Source organism: Phyllobates terribilis, unplaced genomic scaffold, assembly GCF_046119375.1.
Source record: "Phyllobates terribilis strain yellow unplaced genomic scaffold, ASM4611937v1 Scaffold_134__1_contigs__length_4944459, whole genome shotgun sequence".
NCBI classification, from domain to species: Eukaryota; Metazoa; Chordata; class Amphibia; order Anura; family Dendrobatidae; genus Phyllobates; species Phyllobates terribilis.
This window is the reverse complement of record NW_027362894.1, coordinates 809,893-830,059: the sequence shown is the minus strand read 5'-3', so window position 1 is coordinate 830,059 and position 20,167 is coordinate 809,893. Positions and strand designations below refer to the sequence as shown.

General features: G+C 47.7%; 9 non-coding genes and 1 pseudogene across 9 annotated transcripts; all 10 read left to right on the top strand.

The window, feature by feature from the left end:
- Positions 1 to 8,181: 8,181 nt before the first annotated feature.
- LOC141204384 (U2 spliceosomal RNA) lies at positions 8,182 to 8,398 on the top strand (annotated as a pseudogene).
- A 1,112-nt stretch (positions 8,399 to 9,510) lies between these two features.
- Positions 9,511 to 9,700, top strand: LOC141204180 (U2 spliceosomal RNA). The gene has a single exon (XR_012275150.1). It is a non-coding gene; the product is annotated as a U2 spliceosomal RNA (small nuclear RNA).
- A 1,115-nt stretch (positions 9,701 to 10,815) lies between these two features.
- LOC141204544 (U2 spliceosomal RNA) lies at positions 10,816 to 11,006 on the top strand. Its single transcript, XR_012275405.1, has one exon. It is a non-coding gene; the product is annotated as a U2 spliceosomal RNA (small nuclear RNA).
- A 1,115-nt stretch (positions 11,007 to 12,121) lies between these two features.
- LOC141204543 (U2 spliceosomal RNA) lies at positions 12,122 to 12,312 on the top strand. The gene has a single exon (XR_012275404.1). It is a non-coding gene; the product is annotated as a U2 spliceosomal RNA (small nuclear RNA).
- A 1,115-nt stretch (positions 12,313 to 13,427) lies between these two features.
- On the top strand, positions 13,428 to 13,618 carry LOC141204542 (U2 spliceosomal RNA). Its single transcript, XR_012275403.1, has one exon. It is a non-coding gene; the product is annotated as a U2 spliceosomal RNA (small nuclear RNA).
- Positions 13,619 to 14,730: 1,112 nt separating this feature from the next.
- LOC141204541 (U2 spliceosomal RNA) lies at positions 14,731 to 14,921 on the top strand. The gene has a single exon (XR_012275402.1). It is a non-coding gene; the product is annotated as a U2 spliceosomal RNA (small nuclear RNA).
- Positions 14,922 to 16,036: 1,115 nt separating this feature from the next.
- LOC141204540 (U2 spliceosomal RNA) lies at positions 16,037 to 16,227 on the top strand. Its single transcript, XR_012275401.1, has one exon. It is a non-coding gene; the product is annotated as a U2 spliceosomal RNA (small nuclear RNA).
- Positions 16,228 to 17,342: 1,115 nt separating this feature from the next.
- LOC141204131 (U2 spliceosomal RNA) lies at positions 17,343 to 17,533 on the top strand. Its single transcript, XR_012275103.1, has one exon. It is a non-coding gene; the product is annotated as a U2 spliceosomal RNA (small nuclear RNA).
- Positions 17,534 to 18,648: 1,115 nt separating this feature from the next.
- Positions 18,649 to 18,839, top strand: LOC141204130 (U2 spliceosomal RNA). Its single transcript, XR_012275102.1, has one exon. It is a non-coding gene; the product is annotated as a U2 spliceosomal RNA (small nuclear RNA).
- Positions 18,840 to 19,954: 1,115 nt separating this feature from the next.
- LOC141204539 (U2 spliceosomal RNA) lies at positions 19,955 to 20,145 on the top strand. The gene has a single exon (XR_012275400.1). It is a non-coding gene; the product is annotated as a U2 spliceosomal RNA (small nuclear RNA).
- The last annotated feature ends 22 nt before the right edge of the window (positions 20,146 to 20,167 follow it).

Sequence of the window (20,167 nt, the reverse complement as noted above, 5' to 3'; positions counted from 1 at the left end):
CCCGTTGCTCCGTAGGTTCTTGGGATGATGGTTGGAGGAAGGTGAGTACGGGTACCACAACTGCACCATTGACTTGAGTCCAAGACCGAGGGAAGTCCCCGAGCACGGTACTAACCATATCTTCCCTTTCCTCTACGGGTCGATGGTCTTCTTGTTCTTCTTCAGGGTTCCTCAGTTGTTCGGGACACTTCTTCAGGTGGTCCCGGGATACAATGGCTGTGGTTTCCCCTCCGTCTTTACTGATGGTACAGACCTTCGGGTTCTCGTGGCTTGAGGGCAGTACGGTGTACGGGTCCTTCTCCCACTGGTCATCCAACTTGTGGAGCCGTCTTTTCCTCTTCAAGACCTGCTCTCCGGGTACCAGGGGAACAGCGGGAGCATACTGGTTGTAAGTCTTCTCTTGTCTTTCCCTAGCCTGACAGAGACTTCGCTCCACGCTCTCTTGTACTCTCCGGTACTGCTGCTGCCTCTCTGTGTCCCAGTCTGTTTCTGGTGAAGTGTCCTCAGGTGTCAGGACTCCCAATTCCAGGTCAACAGGTAACTTACCAGGTCTCGCCCTCATTAGGTAAGCCGGGGTACAGTTGGTGGAACCTACCGGGATGTGGTTGTATAGGTCCACCAGATCGGGCAACTTCTCAGGCCACAGACTGCGTTCTTCCAGGGGCAATGTTTTTAGCAGATCCATTACCACCTGGTTCATTTTTTCACAAAGTCCATTAGTTTGCGGATGGTAGGGTGTCGTCCTTATCTTCCGGCAGCCATACAGATTGCAGAATTCCTGGAAGACCTCCGCTTCAAAGGCAGGTCCCTGGTCCGTCAGCACTTGGTCCGGGTACCCGTGTGGACGGCAGAAGTGCTGCTGGAAGGCTCTAGCTGCTGTTTGAGCCGTTAAGTCCTTGACGGGGACGACAACCAAGAACCGGGAGTAATGATCCACGATGGTTAGCGCGTAGACGTAGCCACTTCTGCTTGGGGTCAGTTTTACATGATCCAAGGCTACCAGTTCCAACGGTTGCCGGGTGACGATGGACTGCAGGGGAGTCTTCTGGCTGGCCCGGTCCTTCCTTCTCAGATTGCACGGGCCACAGTCTCTGCACCACTTCTCGATGGTTCCCCTCATGCCTACCCAGTGGAACCGCTCGCGCAGCAGGAACTCCAGCTTTTTCCACCCGAAGTGTCCAGCTCCGTCGTGGTATGCCTCCATCACCATGGCTGCGTCTCTTCGTGGCACCACTACTTGCCAGAGTAGTTCATGCGTCCGGGAGTTGACCATTCTGCGGCACAACTTCCCCTTGTAAAGGAATAGTCGACTCTTCTCCGCCCATAGTTGTTTGGCTTCCTCCGGAGCGTCTGGTTCAAGGCGAGCCTCCGGCCGAGTCAGCATCTCCTTCACCAGTCGGACGGCAGGGTCGCTGTCTTGCGTTTCCGCCCAGTTGTAGTGGGGTAAGGGGTTCAACGTAGCAGCCTGCTTACCCCTTACCCGGTGGGAATACTGGATAGTCCCATGACGGTGGAACGCAGGGAGTTCAACTTCTTCCAGTCCCTCCGGATCTTCTCCTTCGTCCGGCAGGTTGGGCATCCTGGACAGGGCATCCGCGTTAGTATTGGAGCGTCCTGCCCGGTATTTGATTGTGAACTCGTAGTTGGACAGACGGGCCATCCACCTCTGCTCCAGGGCACCGAGTCTTGCCGTGTCCAGGTGTGTCAACGGGTTGTTATCCGTGTATACGGTGAACCGGGAAGAAGCGAGGTAATGCCTAAAGCGCTCGGTGACTGCCCATACCACGGCCAGGAACTCTAGCTTAAATGAGCTGTAATTCTCGGGGTTCCTTTCGGTGGGTCGCAGTTTTCGGCTGGCATAGGAGATTACTCGTTCTCTCCCCTGCTGAATCTGGGACAGTACGGCTCCTAGCCCGATGTTACTGGCGTCGGTGTAGAGGATGAAGGGCTGGCTATAGTCCGGGTACGCCAAGATTTCATCCCCCGTGAGGGCCATCTTCAGCTGGCGGAAGGACTCTTCTTCTAGCTCTTCCCATTTGAAGGGCGGCTTCTGGTTCTTGGCCTTTCGGGACTGGCCTATCAGGAGGTCCTGCATAGGCGCTGCCTTTTTGGTGAAACCGGGAATAAACCTTCGGTAGTAGCCTACCAACCCTAGGAACTGCCGCACTTCTTTTACGCTGGAGGGGCTTGGCCATCCCTTAATTGCGGTGATCTTATCGGGGTCGGGAGCCACTCCGTCAGCGCTCACCACGTGTCCCAGGTATTGCACCTTTGGTTTCAGGAGGTGACACTTGGAGGGTTTCACCTTTAGGCCGTAACTCGCCAGAGCTTCGAACACCTCCGCCAGGTGTTTCAGGTGGTCCTCATAAGTTTTGGAGTATACGATGACATCGTCCAGGTACAACAGGACCGTCTCGAAGTTTCTGTGGCCCAGACAGCACTCCATTAATCGTTGGAAGGTTCCTGGGGCGTTGCAGAGTCCGAACGGCATGCAGGTGAACTCGCTAAGTCCCATCGGGGTGGTGAATGCGGTCTTCTCCCGGTCCGCCTCTGCTACAGGAACCTGCCAGTACCCGCTAGTGAGATCCAAGGTAGAGAAGAAGTTAGCAGATCTTAAAGCAGCCAATGACTCCTCTATCCTTGGTAAGGGGTACGCATCCTTGTGTGTGATACGGTTGATTTTCCGGTAATCTACACACATCCTCATGGTGTTGTCTTTCTTTTTGACTAAAACTAGTGGGGCTGCCCAGGGGCTACAGCTATCCCGGATTACCCCAGCCTCCTTCATGTCTCTAAGCATCCCCTTGGCGTGTTGGTAATGTGCAGGGGGTACGGGTTGATACCTCTCTTTTATGGGAGGATGATCTCCCGTGGGGATGCGGTGTTCTACCCCCTTGACTCGCCCGAAGTCTAACGGGTGTTTACTAAACACTCTCTCATACTCTTGAACCACCCGATAGACTCCTTGTTTCTGATGTGAGGGAGTGGAATCAGTACCCAAATGTAGTTGCTGACACCAGTCCTCCATGTCTTTCTTAGAGCCGTTACCTTCCTCCGGGTGAGATGGAGGCAAGGGTTCCACAGATTGTATAGAATTTTGATTAGTGGTATATAATTTGGCTAGCGTGGCATACCGGGGCAGGTACACTTCCCTCTCCCCGATATTTATTATGCGAATGGGCACCCTCCCATGGCGTACATTGACCACCCCCCGTGCTGTCAAAATGGTGGGCCTACTGTCTGAGTAAACTGGTTCTACCATTGCCTGGTAATCTCTACCTCTCAGACCAATAGCTGCCCGGCACCAAATCATCATTTCACTTTTTGGGGGCATGGCAATAGGAAAAGGGTCACACATTCTTACGCTACCAATCTCACCGCCGGAGAGTTCCACTTGTTGCCGTTGCATCAGTGCCCGGATCTCTTTCTGGAGCACCCGCTGCTCGCCGGAGCTGGCGTTCTTGGCAACCTGCTGTAAAAGGAAAATCACCTCTGCAAGACAATTTTCAATTACGTTAGTTCCTAGAGTTATTTTTGGGTGACTCTCATGTTTATCAATATCTACAATGATCAGTCCCTGTGCGGCCAGTTCGACTCTACCGATTTTGAGGGTCACCTCTTTAAATCCGATCTGTGGCACGGGCTGGCCATTGCTGGCGATGATACTCAAGTCGTCGTCAGGGTAGCGGGTAATATCCGAGTCATTCCAGTACTGCTTGAAGAGCACGTACGGGATGGTGGTGACCTGTGACCCGGTATCCAGTAGGGCACTCATGGGAATGCCATCCAGTACCACAGGCAAGACTGGACGTCCTCCCACATATCTGTCGCGCCAGTTCGATGGGCCTGGTGATCTTTTTCCTGGGGGTTGGCCCTCTACCCCAGGTTGTGCCCGTTTAAAGAACAGTACCTTTCCATATGTCCGGGTTGATTGCAGCGGCGGCAGATGGGTCGTCCGTCCTCGCTGTATCGGTCACTGGGTCTTCCTCTGGCCGGTGGGATCCTCCTTGGTCGACGCCACGGGATGTCCTCCGGTCCGGATGCCAGCTGGATCTTCCCTGGGGTGGAAACCTGTAAAGACTGCACAGTTCGGGTTAGCGCAGCAACGCTCTTAGCTAGCTCTTGGACCTGATGGTGTAGGTCTGGAGCCGGGTCATTGTCCAAAGCCTGCGCATCAGCTCCCACAGGCCCTGCCGACAAGGGCGCCGCCTCCTGGTGGTAAGTGATAGCTGGGCGCCTGTGGGTAACAACGCCACCCGGTGCTGGTTCTCGGAGCACCCGGATAGCTCTATCCTTGAACTGTGCAAAGTCCAAATGGGGATCCTGTAAGGCCATTGCCCGCAACTGGGTTCGGTGGGCATTGCAATATAAACCCTCTATAAATTGTTCAGTCAATAGCCTGTCCTCGTTTCCCACCCCATCAGGGTCGGTCTGCTTTATGGCCCTCAGGGCCTCTTGTAGGTTTAGTGCATAGTCCCTTATACTCTCATGCGCTCGCTGCTTGCACCCGTAGAATCTAAGCTTAATCTCGGCTGAGGTGCGGGTATCAAAGGTGTCCTTCAGCCGGGTTAGTATCCCTGCGACAGTCTTCCTCCCAGGTGGCCAGGATTTTACTTCCCTTTTGGCTGTCCCGGTTAGTTGGGCCACCAGGATGCTCACTTTTTGTTCTTCTGTGAGGGGGTACACCTGGAAGAGGCTATCCAGCTTTTCTCTAAAGTCATGCAGGGTATGTGACTCCCCTGAGTACTGGGGTAGCCAAGCTGCTCCCGGGATATAGGGCATGGTGAAGGGCATAACTGCAGCAGCGGTAGCGCTGGCGGGGGTTGAGGCAGTGAAGCTCTCCTCCGTATCCGACATCTTCCTCCCCCCTAGTGGACCGTGGCCTACCTTGCGATGATCCTCTTCCGTAGACCGCGGCTCCGCAGTGGATCGTCAGGGTTGAGGACCTTCCGTCGCGCTCCTGTGACGTCGGCGTCTGCTGGGCTCCTTCCAGGACCTTACGCAACGTCCGGACGTGAGGCGGGGCTTCAGTTCTCGCGCGCTTTCGGAGTCCACGCCCCTCTTCTTCCCGCGCGGTGTCCTCAAGATGGCGTCCAATGGCGGGAAAACTCCACGGATGGCGGGAAGAAGGTCGAAGATGGCGCCGGATGGCGGGAAACCTTCGCGGATGGCGGGAAGAAGGTAGAAGATGGCGCCGGATGGCGGGAAACCTTCACCACTGGTAAGTTTGAACAGTCTTTGCTTTTCAGGCACGCAGTACCCGGTGGTTGCGGGCACGAAATCCTGCCGACTACGCCAAAGTTGACGCGCCCCTGGGCCTGTGTCGCGCTGCGTTGCGCACGCGGGAGCCTACCCGGAGCCGGATCAGTGGAGGGTTGTAGTCTCGTGGCGGTGACCCGGTCTGTGCCCAGGGAGTCAAACTAGACGGCAGTCTATTAGTAGTAAATAGTTGATGACTACGCCACCCGTTGAGTGCAGCCAGGAAGCTGCTGCTGCAGGGCAGACCGCTGAGGCCGGTGGTAGGATTGTGCAGCGTGATAGTATAACCCCCAACGGGAGGGGTATGGCCTCAGGGCAGCCGACGTGGATGATGGGGGTAGCAGGAACCACTCAGAGACGGTACGGTGTAGTTCAGGGTCTTTACTGGTAACAACAACAGACCCTCCCGGAGTACTTGCTAGCAAACGGGGCCTGGTCAGTCTTTGAGCAGATGGGATCTCCCCTGGCCAGGCGTAGTTGTAGGCCTCCCAAACTGACTGTACTCTTCTGGCTACCTTGCTAGAAGCTGATGTAAGTAGCCCACGTCCCTGAGTGTACCGTGTGGTGCTCACCCGTATGGCCGGTGACTCGGGGCCTTCTAATGGCTTCCGCTCCACGATGGCGGTGCTGGTCCCACGCGTGTGACCGTGCCTTCGGGCTTCTGGGCCAGAGGACCTGAAATCCCCTGCCTGACGGATTCTGCTGCTGGGTAGGAGTTAGTCCCCACAGCCTCGGACTCCGGGTCCGGTAAAGAATCTTCTTAGTCAGGGCGAGCTCTGCAGCTGCCAGCCCCTGACTCCTTGTAACTCTGCTGTTTCCTATGCTGCTTCTCTTCTCCACTCTCCTTGTCTGACTCTCCCTGCCTCAGCCCCGGGTTTTTACAGGGGAAGTTCTTCCCCTCCCAAGACTGGGCAGGAGGTGTGGCATGCACAGGATCCCTGACCAAAGGACCTCCCACCTGCTCTCAGACATAACATTACATTACTGTGGAAAACCAGACCCCTGGGGTGCCACAGTTGTAGCTGATGTGATTGGTAAAGATCAAGTGTGTGCAGTGCCTGGTAGATGTATGACGGATAATCTGTGTCTTTTAAGAGATGTGTTGTGGGATTGTAAAGTAAGAAAGCAGAAGTGTATGGTGATGGCTGTTGACTTTGAAAAGGCGTTTGATCGCGTGTCTCATGTGTTTCTATTTGAGGTTTTGCGTAGAATGGGTTTTCCGGAGAAATTTGTGCGTGCCGTGAGAGGATTGTATGGGGAGGTGATGAGTGAATTTCTGGTGAATGGGTTTTTGAGTGAGAAAGTGTGTATTAGGTCTGGTGTGAGGCAAGGTTGTCCCATGTCACCGGTATTATTTGTGTGTGTGATTGAGCCACTGCTGTGTATGATTCGGAAAGAGAAAGTGGTGCGTGGTTTGTTAGTGCCAGGGAGTGGTGGAATGACTGTGAAAGTCTTAGGATATATGGATGATGTAGTAGTGGTGAGTGAGAGTGTGGCCTCTATGGAGAGAGTAAAATTGTTGTTGAATTTATTTTGTGGCGCGTCAGCGTTTCGTGTGAATTGGAACAAATGCATGTTTAAATGTTTTGATGACAATAGGATTAAGATGGATGGTGTGGCTGGTGTGGATGGTGCAATTAAAGTGTTGGGAGTTTTTTTTAATGATGATTTGAAAGGTTATGAGAGTTGGGATGAATGTGGTGAGCGGATTGTGCGGAAGATGAATTTTTGGAAGTTACGTTCTTTGTCTTTGGTAGGGAAGGTTCTTATTATTAAGGCTGTTATTCTCCCTATTTTGCTTTATGTTTCTTGTATTTTTCCAGTGCCCTATAGGAAAATTAAAAAAGTGGAGAAACTAATTTTTGTGTTTTTTTGGGGCAGTAGGATGGAAAGACTTAAGAGAGAGATTTTGTTTAAGCAATATTTGTATGGGGGACTAAAGTTTCCGAATATTGAAGTGTTTCTAACATTGCATTTTATTAAGACTACGGTCATTTTGATTGGGAAGAATAATAAAGGGGCATTTATGTGTAAGTATTTGGCTGGATGGATGCTGTATGGTCTGAATTGGGTGAAGCGTGATAAGAATGTGCCTGTTGCTTTTAAGTGTCCTGAGTGGTATGGTTTGATTGAGAAGTTTGTGAGGAAGAATGATTTGTTAGCAGTTGCAATGAAAGACTTTATGTTGGTTAAGAAGGTGATGGGGAAGATGTGTGTGAATGAGTGTGAGAGTAATGTGGTGGGATTGCGTTCTATGGAAGTTGCGCGGGTATGGAAGAAGTTAAGCATTCAAGGTGTGTCGAATAGACAGCGAGATATAGTATGGATGGGCCTTCATAATATTTTGCCAGTGAGGGATTTTCAGAAGAAAAGAGATCTCATAAGATCTGCAGTATGTCCAAGGGATGGTTGTGGAGCGAATGAGACGGTGAGGCACCTTATGTGGGATTGTAATTTTGCGTATGATGTGTGGAAAGGTGTGGGTGGACTGTGTAAAGGGGTTGCTGGTGTGAAGTTTATTGATTGGAGAGTGGCTATGTTTGGTTTTGGTGCTAGTCGTCGTGGCCTAGAAAGGATGATGTGGTTTATTATGGTGTGTGTGCAGGAGAGCTTGTGGGATGTGAGAAATTTGTGTGTGTTTAAAAGAGTAAATTTAACAGTAAATGATTGTATTAGGTTGATCTTAGCAAGACTATATGTAATCTATTTGTGGGATACAAGAGAAGGTGGTGGTGGTGGAACAGATTCTGAAGGTGTGTGGAAATACCTTAAGTGGCAGGATATGGTTAAATACCGTTGATATTTTTTCTGGAAATGTCTCTGGCATAGGATTACTTGTTTGTATTTTTGTTGAATAATACTTTAATAAAGAAACCACAATGATGTTTATGAAGTGGCAGTATAACTTATGACGAAGTCTGGTTAACTGTTTGCTTATATCTAAACCTGAGTGGTTTTAAAAAAAAAAATAAAAAAAAAAAAAAAATCTGTTCTTATCAGTTTAATATCTGATACGTCCCCTATCTGGGGACCATATATTAAATGGATTTTTAGAACAGGGAGATGGAAAAAGAGCTTGCTCTGTCCACTCTACGCATTGACCTGGTATTGCAGTATCTCCAGGACCGGTGCACCCCTTCTTTAATGCAGTTTCTAAAATCAGAAAGAATTGAATTCAATGTTTTTTGTTCATTTTGCTTGTTTGTCGGATTTTGGGATGGACTCTTTGGCTTTGCTTTTCTTCTCCTCATTGGATTTTTCATGTTCAAAGTTGCAGAAGCCAGATTACAAGCTCATTTTGGTTCAACTTCAGCAACTGTGCATTGCATTGCCATGTAATGTGATGCAATGCTATCTTTCTAGCTCTCCCTTTTTACTTCCTTTTGGATAAACAGACATATTAGGCAAGCATTTTGGAGCTTTCACCTAAATAACTACAGGTGGTGAGATAAGCTGCACAATATAATTGACCTTTCAGTATATTGTTGCACACACACCATCTATTTAGCAAATGCCCTTGTTATCAACAGCAGCCTTTTAAACTCACCTGAGCTAACAGGTATGTGCGCTGGTTACTCTGCTGCGCTTAAAATTTCTTTTTTGGTTTGCTACAATGCCTTTTCTGAAACGTTGTCTCCTTCTGCTGGAACACTGACTTCTTTCATTTAATGCCTGCAGACTATAAAAGAGAACCCAACCCAAAAAGTTTGGTTGATTAGTCTGTGGCATTCTGTTAAACTGTTGCTTATGGCGGTCTCTGTGAGCTTCTCAGCGACATTCAGCCAGCCAGGTATCCTGCCTGCAGTAGATGGAATGTGGCAATGGAACGCTGGCTGCGCGTGTCATAATAGGCTCTGAGCCTTTATATACCTGTGCACAGCAGCAGCCACCTTCAGTCTGCTGCTGGACAGCCAGCAGCAGCAGCAGGAGAGATATGTAATCAGGAGCCCTCCTGCTAAGGGTAGACAGCTGCTCGTTCCACCCCACCCCCCGCCTTAATTGGTTCTCCTCCCTTCCAACGGTGTTGAGGCGGGTGGGAACAGCAGGGGGTGAAGGTGCTGTGTTTAAAGAGGTGGAGTTATGCAGATCTAAAACGCGTGGATTGCAGCAGCAGCAAGCCGAAAAGTGCAGGCATGTAAGGGATCTAGAGGTTGACAACATGTCTTCTTAACGGGAGTCCAGGAGCTCATCTCCACAAATGGACTTTTCATGATCCTTGGGTGGCTCCGTAGTTTGAAACCAATTCTGGTTATCGCTTCTCGGCCTTTTGGCTAAGATCAAGTGTAGTATCTGTTCTTATCAGTTTAATATCTGATACGTCCCCTATCTGGGGACCATATATTAAATGGATTTTTAGAACAGGAGATGGAAAAAGAGCTTGCTCTGTCCACTCCACGCATTGACCTGGTATTGCAGTATCTCCAGGACCGGTGCACCCCTTCTTTAATGCAGTTTCTAAAATCAGAAAGAATTGAATTCAATGTTTTTTGTTCATTTTGCTTGTTTGTCGGATTTGGGGATGGACTCTTTGGCTTTGCTTTTCTTCTCCTCATTGGATTTTTCATGTTCAAAGTTGCAGAAGCCAGATTACAAGCTCATTTTGGTTCAACTTCAGCAACTGTGCATTGCATTGCCATGTAATGTGATGCAATGCTATCTTTCTAGCTCTCCCTTTTTACTTCCTTTTGGATAAACAGACATATTAGGCAAGCATTTTGGAGCTTTCACCTAAATAACTACAGGTGGTGAGATAAGCTGCACAATATAATTGACCTTTCAGTATATTGTTGCACACACACCATCTATTTAGCAAATGCCCTTGTTATCAACAGCAGCCTTTTAAACTCACCTGAGCTAACAGGTATGTGCGCTGGTTACTCTGCTGCGCTTAAAATTTCTTTTTTGGTTTGCTACAATGCCTTTTCTGAAACGTTGTCTCCTTCTGCTGGAACACTGACTTCTTTCATTTAATGCCTGCAGACTATAAAAGAGAACCCAACCCAAAAAGTTTGGTTGATTAGTCTGTGGCATTCTGTTAAACTTTTGCTTATGGCGGTCTCTGTGAGCTTCTCAGCGACATTCAGCCAGCCAGGTATCCTGCCTGCAGTAGATGGAATGTGGCAATGGAACGCTGGCTGCGCGTGTCATAATAGGCTCTGAGCCTTTATATACCTGTGCACAGCAGCAGCCACCTTCAGTCTGCTGCTGGACAGCCAGCAGCAGCAGCAGCTGGAGAGGTATGTAATCAGGAGCCCTCCTGCTAAGGGTAGACAGCTGCTCGTTCCACCCCACCCCCCGCCTTAATTGGTTCTCCTCCCTTCCAACGGTGTTGAGGCGGGTGGGAACAGCAGGGGGTGAAGGTGCTGTGTTTAAAGAGGTGGAGTTATGCAGATCTAAAACGCGTGGATTGCAGCAGCAGCAAGCCGAAAAGTGCAGGCATGTAAGGGATCTAGAGGTTGACAACATGTCTTCTTAACGGGAGTCCAGGAGCTCATCTCCACAAATGGACTTTTCAGGATCCTTGGGTGGCTCCGTAGTTTGAAACCAATTCTGGTTATCGCTTCTCGGCCTTTTGGCTAAGATCAAGTGTAGTATCTGTTCTTATCAGTTTAATATCTGATACGTCCCCTATCTGGGGACCATATATTAAATGGATTTTTAGAACAGGGAGATGGAAAAAGAGCTTGCTCTGTCCACTCCACGCATTGACCTGGTATTGCAGTATCTCCAGGACCGGTGCACCCCTTCTTTAATGCAGTTTCTAAAATCAGAAAGAATTGAATTCAATGTTTTTTGTTCATTTTGCTTGTTTGTCGGATTTGGGGATGGACTCTTTGGCTTTGCTTTTCTTCTCCTCATTGGATTTTTCATGTTCAAAGTTGCAGAAGCCAGATTACAAGCTCATTTTGGTTCAACTTCAGCAACTGTGCATTGCATTGCCATGTAATGTGATGCAATGCTATCTTTCTAGCTCTCCCTTTTTACTTCCTTTTGGATAAACAGACATATTAGGCAAGCATTTTGGAGCTTTCACCTAAATAACTACAGGTGGTGAGATAAGCTGCACAATATAATTGACCTTTCAGTATATTGTTGCACACACACCATCTATTTAGCAAATGCCCTTGTTATCAACAGCAGCCTTTTAAACTCACCTGAGCTAACAGGTATGTGCGCTGGTTACTCTGCTGCGCTTAAAATTTCTTTTTTGGTTTGCTACAATGCCTTTTCTGAAACGTTGTCTCCTTCTGCTGGAACACTGACTTCTTTCATTTAATGCCTGCAGACTATAAAAGAGAACCCAACCCAAAAAGTTTGGTTGATTAGTCTGTGGCATTCTGTTAAACTGTTGCTTATGGCGGTCTCTGTGAGCTTCTCAGCGACATTCAGCCAGCCAGGTATCCTGCCTGCAGTAGATGGAATGTGGCAATGGAACGCTGGCTGCGCGTGTCATAATAGGCTCTGAGCCTTTATATACCTGTGCACAGCAGCAGCCACCTTCAGTCTGCTGCTGGACAGCCAGCAGCAGCAGCAGCAGGAGAGGTATGTAATCAGGAGCCCTCCTGCTAAGGGTAGACAGCTGCTCGTTCCACCCCACCCCCCGCCTTAATTGGTTCTCCTCCCTTCCAACGGTGTTGAGGCGGGTGGGAACAGCAGGGGGTGAAGGTGCTGTGTTTAAAGAGGTGGAGTTATGCAGATCTAAAACGCGTGGATTGCAGCAGCAGCAAGCCGAAAAGTGCAGGCATGTAAGGGATCTAGAGGTTGACAACATATCTTCTTAACGGGAGTCCAGGAGCTCATCTCCACAAATGGACTTTTCAGGATCCTTGGGTGGCTCCGTAGTTTGAAACCAATTCTGGTTATCGCTTCTCGGCCTTTTGGCTAAGATCAAGTGTAGTATCTGTTCTTATCAGTTTAATATCTGATACGTCCCCTATCTGGGGACCATATATTAAATGGATTTTTAGAACAGGGAGATGGAAAAAGAGCTTGCTCTGTCCACTCCACGCATTGACCTGGTATTGCAGTATCTCCAGGACCGGTGCACCCCTTCTTTAATGCAGTTTCTAAAATCAGAAAGAATTGAATTCAATGTTTTTTGTTCATTTTGCTTGTTTGTCGGATTTGGGGATGGACTCTTTGGCTTTGCTTTTCTTCTCCTCATTGGATTTTTCATGTTCAAAGTTGCAGAAGCCAGATTACAAGCTCATTTTGGTTCAACTTCAGCAACTGTGCATTGCATTGCCATGTAATGTGATGCAATGCTATCTTTCTAGCTCTCCCTTTTTACTTCCTTTTGGATAAACAGACATATTAGGCAAGCATTTTGGAGCTTTCACCTAAATAACTACAGGTGGTGAGATAAGCTGCACAATATAATTGACCTTTCAGTATATTGTTGCACACACACCATCTATTTAGCAAATGCCCTTGTTATCAACAGCAGCCTTTTAAACTCACCTGAGCTAACAGGTATGTGCGCTGGTTACTCTGCTGCGCTTAAAATTTCTTTTTTGGTTTGCTACAATGCCTTTTCTGAAACGTTGTCTCCTTCTGCTGGAACACTGACTTCTTTCATTTAATGCCTGCAGACTATAAAAGAGAACCCAACCCAAAAAGTTTGGTTGATTAGTCTGTGGCATTCTGTTAAACTGTTGCTTATGGCGGTCTCTGTGAGCTTCTCAGCGACATTCAGCCAGCCAGGTATCCTGCCTGCAGTAGATGGAATGTGGCAATGGAACGCTGGCTGCGCGTGTCATAATAGGCTCTGAGCCTTTATATACCTGTGCACAGCAGCAGCCACCTTCAGTCTGCTGCTGGACAGCCAGCAGCAGCAGCAGCAGGAGAGGTATGTAATCAGGAGCCCTCCTGCTAAGGGTAGACAGCTGCTCGTTCCACCCCACCCCCCGCCTTAATTGGTTCTCCTCCCTTCGAACGGTGTTGAGGCGGGTGGGAACAGCAGGGGGTGAAGGTGCTGTGTTTAAAGAGGTGGAGTTATGCAGATCTAAAACGCGTGGATTGCAGCAGCAGCAAGCCGAAAAGTGCAGGCATGTAAGGGATCTAGAGGTTGACAACTTGTCTTCTTAACGGGAGTCCAGGAGCTCATCTCCACAAATGGACTTTTCAGGATCCTTGGGTGGCTCCGTAGTTTGAAACCAATTCTGGTTATCGCTTCTCGGCCTTTTGGCTAAGATCAAGTGTAGTATCTGTTCTTATCAGTTTAATATCTGATACGTCCCCTATCTGGGGACCATATATTAAATGGATTTTTAGAACAGGGAGATGGAAAAAGAGCTTGCTCTGTCCACTCCACGCATTGACCTGGTATTGCAGTATCTCCAGGACCGGTGCACCCCTTCTTTAATGCAGTTTCTAAAATCAGAAAGAATTGAATTCAATGTTTTTTGTTCATTTTGCTTGTTTGTCGGATTTGGGGATGGACTCTTTGGCTTTGCTTTTCTTCTCCTCATTGGATTTTTCATGTTCAAAGTTGCAGAAGCCAGATTACAAGCTCATTTTGGTTCAACTTCAGCAACTGTGCATTGCATTGCCATGTAATGTGATGCAATGCTATCTTTCTAGCTCTCCCTTTTTACTTCCTTTTGGATAAACAGACATATTAGGCAAGCATTTTGGAGCTTTCACCTAAATAACTACAGGTGGTGAGATAAGCTGCACAATATAATTGACCTTTCAGTATATTGTTGCACACACACCATCTATTTAGCAAATGCCCTTGTTATCAACAGCAGCCTTTTAAACTCACCTGAGCTAACAGGTATGTGCGCTGGTTACTCTGCTGCGCTTAAAATTTCTTTTTTGGTTTGCTACAATGCCTTTTCTGAAACGTTGTCTCCTTCTGCTGGAACACTGACTTCTTTCATTTAATGCCTGCAGACTATAAAAGAGAACCCAACCCAAAAAGTTTGGTTGATTAGTCTGTGGCATTCTGTTAAACTGTTGCTTATGGCGGTCTCTGTGAGCTTCTCAGCGACATTCAGCCAGCCAGGTATCCTGCCTGCAGTAGATGGAATGTGGCAATGGAACGCTGGCTGCGCGTGTCATAATAGGCTCTGAGCCTTTATATACCTGTGCACAGCAGCAGCCACCTTCAGTCTGCTGCTGGACAGCCAGCAGCAGCAGCAGGAGAGGTATGTAATCAGGAGCCCTCCTGCTAAGGGTAGACAGCTGCTCGTTCCACCCCACCCCCCGCCTTAATTGGTTCTCCTCCCTTCCAACGGTGTTGAGGCGGGTGGGAACAGCAGGGGGTGAAGGTGCTGTGTTTAAAGAGGTGGAGTTATGCAGATCTAAAACGCGTGGATTGCAGCAGCAGCAAGCCGAAAAGTGCAGGCATGTAAGGGATCTAGAGGTTGACAACATGTCTTCTTAACGGGAGTCCAGGAGCTCATCTCCACAAATGGACTTTTCAGGATCCTTGGGTGGCTCCGTAGTTTGAAACCAATTCTGGTTATCGCTTCTCGGCCTTTTGGCTAAGATCAAGTGTAGTATCTGTTCTTATCAGTTTAATATCTGATACGTCCCCTATCTGGGGACCATATATTAAATGGATTTTTAGAACAGGGAGATGGAAAAAGAGCTTGCTCTGTCCACTCCACGCATTGACCTGGTATTGCAGTATCTCCAGGACCGGTGCACCCCTTCTTTAATGCAGTTTCTAAAATCAAAAAGAATTGAATTCAATGTTTTTTGTTCATTTTGCTTGTTTGTCGGATTTGGGGATGGACTCTTTGGCTTTGCTTTTCTTCTCCTCATTGGATTTTTCATGTTCAAAGTTGCAGAAGCCAGATTACAAGCTCATTTTGGTTCAACTTCAGCAACTGTGCATTGCATTGCCATGTAATGTGATGCAATGCTATCTTTCTAGCTCTCCCTTTTTACTTCCTTTTGGATAAACAGACATATTAGGCAAGCATTTTGGAGCTTTCACCTAAATAACTACAGGTGGTGAGATAAGCTGCACAATATAATTGACCTTTCAGTATATTGTTGCACACACACCATCTATTTAGCAAATGCCCTTGTTATCAACAGCAGCCTTTTAAACTCACCTGAGCTAACAGGTATGTGCGCTGGTTACTCTGCTGCGCTTAAAATTTCTTTTTTGGTTTGCTACAATGCCTTTTCTGAAACGTTGTCTCCTTCTGCTGGAACACTGACTTCTTTCATTTAATGCCTGCAGACTATAAAAGAGAACCCAACCCAAAAAGTTTGGTTGATTAGTCTGTGGCATTCTGTTAAACTGTTGCTTATGGCGGTCTCTGTGAGCTTCTCAGCGACATTCAGCCAGCCAGGTATCCTGCCTGCAGTAGATGGAATGTGGCAATGGAACGCTGGCTGCGCGTGTCATAATAGGCTCTGAGCCTTTATATACCTGTGCACAGCAGCAGCCACCTTCAGTCTGCTGCTGGACAGCCAGCAGCAGCAGCAGCAGGAGAGGTATGTAATCAGGAGCCCTCCTGCTAAGGGTAGACAGCTGCTCGTTCCACCCCACCCCCCGCCTTAATTGGTTCTCCTCCCTTCCAACGGTGTTGAGGCGGGTGGGAACAGCAGGGGGTGAAGGTGCTGTGTTTAAAGAGGTGGAGTTATGCAGATCTAAAACGCGTGGATTGCAGCAGCAGCAAGCCGAAAAGTGCAGGCATGTAAGGGATCTAGAGGTTGACAACATGTCTTCTTAACGGGAGTCCAGGAGCTCATCTCCACAAATGGACTTTTCAGGATCCTTGGGTGGCTCCGTAGTTTGAAACCAATTCTGGTTATCGCTTCTCGGCCTTTTGGCTAAGATCAAGTGTAGTATCTGTTCTTATCAGTTTAATATCTGATACGTCCCCTATCTGGGGACCATATATTAAATGGATTTTTAGAACAGGGAGATGGAAAAAGAGCTTGCTCTGTCCACTCCACGCATTGACCTGGTATTGCAGTATCTCCAGGACCGGTGCACCCCTTCTTTAATGCAGTTTCTAAAATCAGAAAGAATTGAATTCAATGTTTTTTGTTCATTTTGCTTGTTTGTCGGATTTGGGGATGGACTCTTTGGCTTTGCTTTTCTTCTCCTCATTGGATTTTTCATGTTCAAAGTTGCAGAAGCCAGATTACAAGCTCATTTTGGTTCAACTTCAGCAACTGTGCATTGCATTGCCATGTAATGTGATGCAATGCTATCTTTCTAGCTCTCCCTTTTTACTTCCTTTTGGATAAACAGACATATTAGGCAAGCATTTTGGAGCTTTCACCTAAATAACTACAGGTGGTGAGATAAGCTGCACAATATAATTGACCTTTCAGTATATTGTTGCACACACACCATCTATTTAGCAAATGCCCTTGTTATCAACAGCAGCCTTTTAAACTCACCTGAGCTAACAGGTATGTGCGCTGGTTACTCTGCTGCGCTTAAAATTTCTTTTTTGGTTTGCTACAATGCCTTTTCTGAAACGTTGTCTCCTTCTGCTGGAACACTGACTTCTTTCATTTAATGCCTGCAGACTATAAAAGAGAACCCAACCCAAAAAGTTTGGTTGATTAGTCTGTGGCATTCTGTTAAACTGTTGCTTATGGCGGTCTCTGTGAGCTTCTCAGCGACATTCAGCCAGCCAGGTATCCTGCCTGCAGTAGATGGAATGTGGCAATGGAACGCTGGCTGCGCGTGTCATAATAGGCTCTGAGCCTTTATATACCTGTGCACAGCAGCAGCCACCTTCAGTCTGCTGCTGGACAGCCAGCAGCAGCAGCAGCTGGAGAGGTATGTAATCAGGAGCCCTCCTGCTAAGGGTAGACAGCTGCTCGTTCCACCCCACCCCCCGCCTTAATTGGTTCTCCTCCCTTCCAACGGTGTTGAGGCGGGTGGGAACAGCAGGGGGTGAAGGTGCTGTGTTTAAAGAGGTGGAGTTATGCAGATCTAAAACGCGTGGATTGCAGCAGCAGCAAGCCGAAAAGTGCAGGCATGTAAGGGATCTAGAGGTTGACAACATGTCTTCTTAACGGGAGTCCAGGAGCTCATCTCCACAAATGGACTTTTCAGGATCCTTGGGTGGCTCCGTAGTTTGAAACCAATTCTGGTTATCGCTTCTCGGCCTTTTGGCTAAGATCAAGTGTAGTATCTGTTCTTATCAGTTTAATATCTGATACGTCCCCTATCTGGGGACCATATATTAAATGGATTTTTAGAACAGGGAGATGGAAAACGAGCTTGCTCTGTCCACTCCACGCATTGACCTGGTATTGCAGTATCTCCAGGACCGGTGCACCCCTTCTTTAATGCAGTTTCTAAAATCAGAAAGAATTGAATTCAATGTTTTTTGTTCATTTTGCTTGTTTGTCGGATTTGGGGATGGACTCTTTGGCTTTGCTTTTCTTCTCCTCATTGGATTTTTCATGTTCAAAGTTGCAGAAGCCAGATTACAAGCTCATTTTGGTTCAACTTCAGCAACTGTGCATTGCATTGCCATGTAATGTGATGCAATGCTATCTTTCTAGCTCTCCCTTTTTACTTCCTTTTGGATAAACAGACATATTAGGCAAGCATTTTGGAGCTTTCACCTAAATAACTACAGGTGGTGAGATAAGCTGCACAATATAATTGACCTTTCAGTATATTGTTGCACACACACCATCTATTTAGCAAATGCCCTTGTTATCAACAGCAGCCTTTTAAACTCACCTGAGCTAACAGGTATGTGCGCTGGTTACTCTGCTGCGCTTAAAATTTCTTTTTTGGTTTGCTACAATGCCTTTTCTGAAACGTTGTCTCCTTCTGCTGGAACACTGACTTCTTTCATTTAATGCCTGCAGACTATAAAAGAGAACCCAACCCAAAAAGTTTGGTTGATTAGTCTGTGGCATTCTGTTAAACTGTTGCTTATGGCGGTCTCTGTGAGCTTCTCAGCGACATTCAGCCAGCCAGGTATCCTGCCTGCAGTAGATGGAATGTGGCAATGGAACGCTGGCTGCGCGTGTCATAATAGGCTCTGAGCCTTTATATACCTGTGCACAGCAGCAGCCACCTTCAGTCTGCTGCTGGACAGCCAGCAGCAGCAGCAGCTGGAGAGGTATGTAATCAGGAGCCCTCCTGCTAAGGGTAGACAGCTGCTCGTTCCACCCCACCCCCCGCCTTAATTGGTTCTCCTCCCTTCCAACGGTGTTGAGGCGGGTGGGAACAGCAGGGGGTGAAGGTGCTGTGTTTAAAGAGGTGGAGTTATGCAGATCTAAAACGCGTGGATTGCAGCAGCAGCAAGCCGAAAAGTGCAGGCATGTAAGGGATCTAGAGGTTGACAACATGTCTTCTTAACGGGAGTCCAGGAGCTCATCTCCACAAATGGACTTTTCAGGATCCTTGGGTGGCTCCGTAGTTTGAAACCAATTCTGGTTATCGCTTCTCGGCCTTTTGGCTAAGATCAAGTGTAGTATCTGTTCTTATCAGTTTAATATCTGATACGTCCCCTATCTGGGGACCATATATTAAATGGATTTTTAGAACAGGGAGATGGAAAACGAGCTTGCTCTGTCCACTCCACGCATTGACCTGGTATTGCAGTATCTCCAGGACCGGTGCACCCCTTCTTTAATGCAGTTTCTAAAATCAGAAAGAATTGAATTCAATGTTTTTTGTTCATTTTGCTTGTTTGTCGGATTTGGGGATGGACTCTTTGGCTTTGCTTTTCTTCTCCTCATTGGATTTTTCATGTTCAAAGTTGCAGAAGCCAGATTACAAGCTCATTTTGGTTCAACTTCAGCAACTGTGCATTGCATTGCCATGTAATGTGATGCAATGCTATCTTTCTAGCTCTCCCTTTTTACTTCCTTTTGGATAAACAGACATATTAGGCAAGCATTTTGGAGCTTTCACCTAAATAACTACAGGTGGTGAGATAAGCTGCACAATATAATTGACCTTTCAGTATATTGTTGCACACACACCATCTATTTAGCAAATGCCCTTGTTATCAACAGCAGCCTTTTAAACTCACCTGAGCTAACAGGTATGTGCGCTGGTTACTCTGCTGCGCTTAAAATTTCTTTTTTGGTTTGCTACAATGCCTTTTCTGAAACGTTGTCTCCTTCTGCTGGAACACTGACTTCTTTCATTTAATGCCTGCAGACTATAAAAGAGAACCCAACCCAAAAAGTTTGGTTGATTAGTCTGTGGCATTCTGTTAAACTGTTGCTTATGGCGGTCTCTGTGAGCTTCTCAGCGACATTCAGCCAGCCAGGTATCCTGCCTGCAGTAGATGGAATGTGGCAATGGAACGCTGGCTGCGCGTGTCATAATAGGCTCTGAGCCTTTATATACCTGTGCACAGCAGCAGCCACCTTCAGTCTGCTGCTGGACAGCCAGCAGCAGCAGCAGCAGGAGAGGTATGTAATCAGGAGCCCTCCTGCTAAGGGTAGACAGCTGCTCGTTCCACCCCACCCCCCGCCTTAATTGGTTCTCCTCCCTTCCAACGGTGTTGAGGCGGGTGGGAACAGCAGGGGGTGAAGGTGCTGTGTTTAAAGAGGTGGAGTTATGCAGATCTAAAACGCGTGGATTGCAGCAGCAGCAAGCCGAAAAGTGCAGGCATGTAAGGGATCTAGAGGTTGACAACATGTCTTCTTAACGGGAGTCCAGGAGCTCATCTCCACAAATGGACTTTTCAGGATCCTTGGGTGGCTCCGTAGTTTGAAACCAATTCTGGTTATCGCTTCTCGGCCTTTTGGCTAAGATCAAGTGTAGTATCTGTTCTTATCAGTTTAATATCTGATACGTCCCCTATCTGGGGACCATATATTAAATGGATTTTTAGAACAGGGAGATGGAAAAAGAGCTTGCTCTGTCCACTCCACGCATTGACCTGGTATTGCAGTATCTCCAGGACCGGTGCACCCCTTCTTTAATGCAGTTTCTAAAATC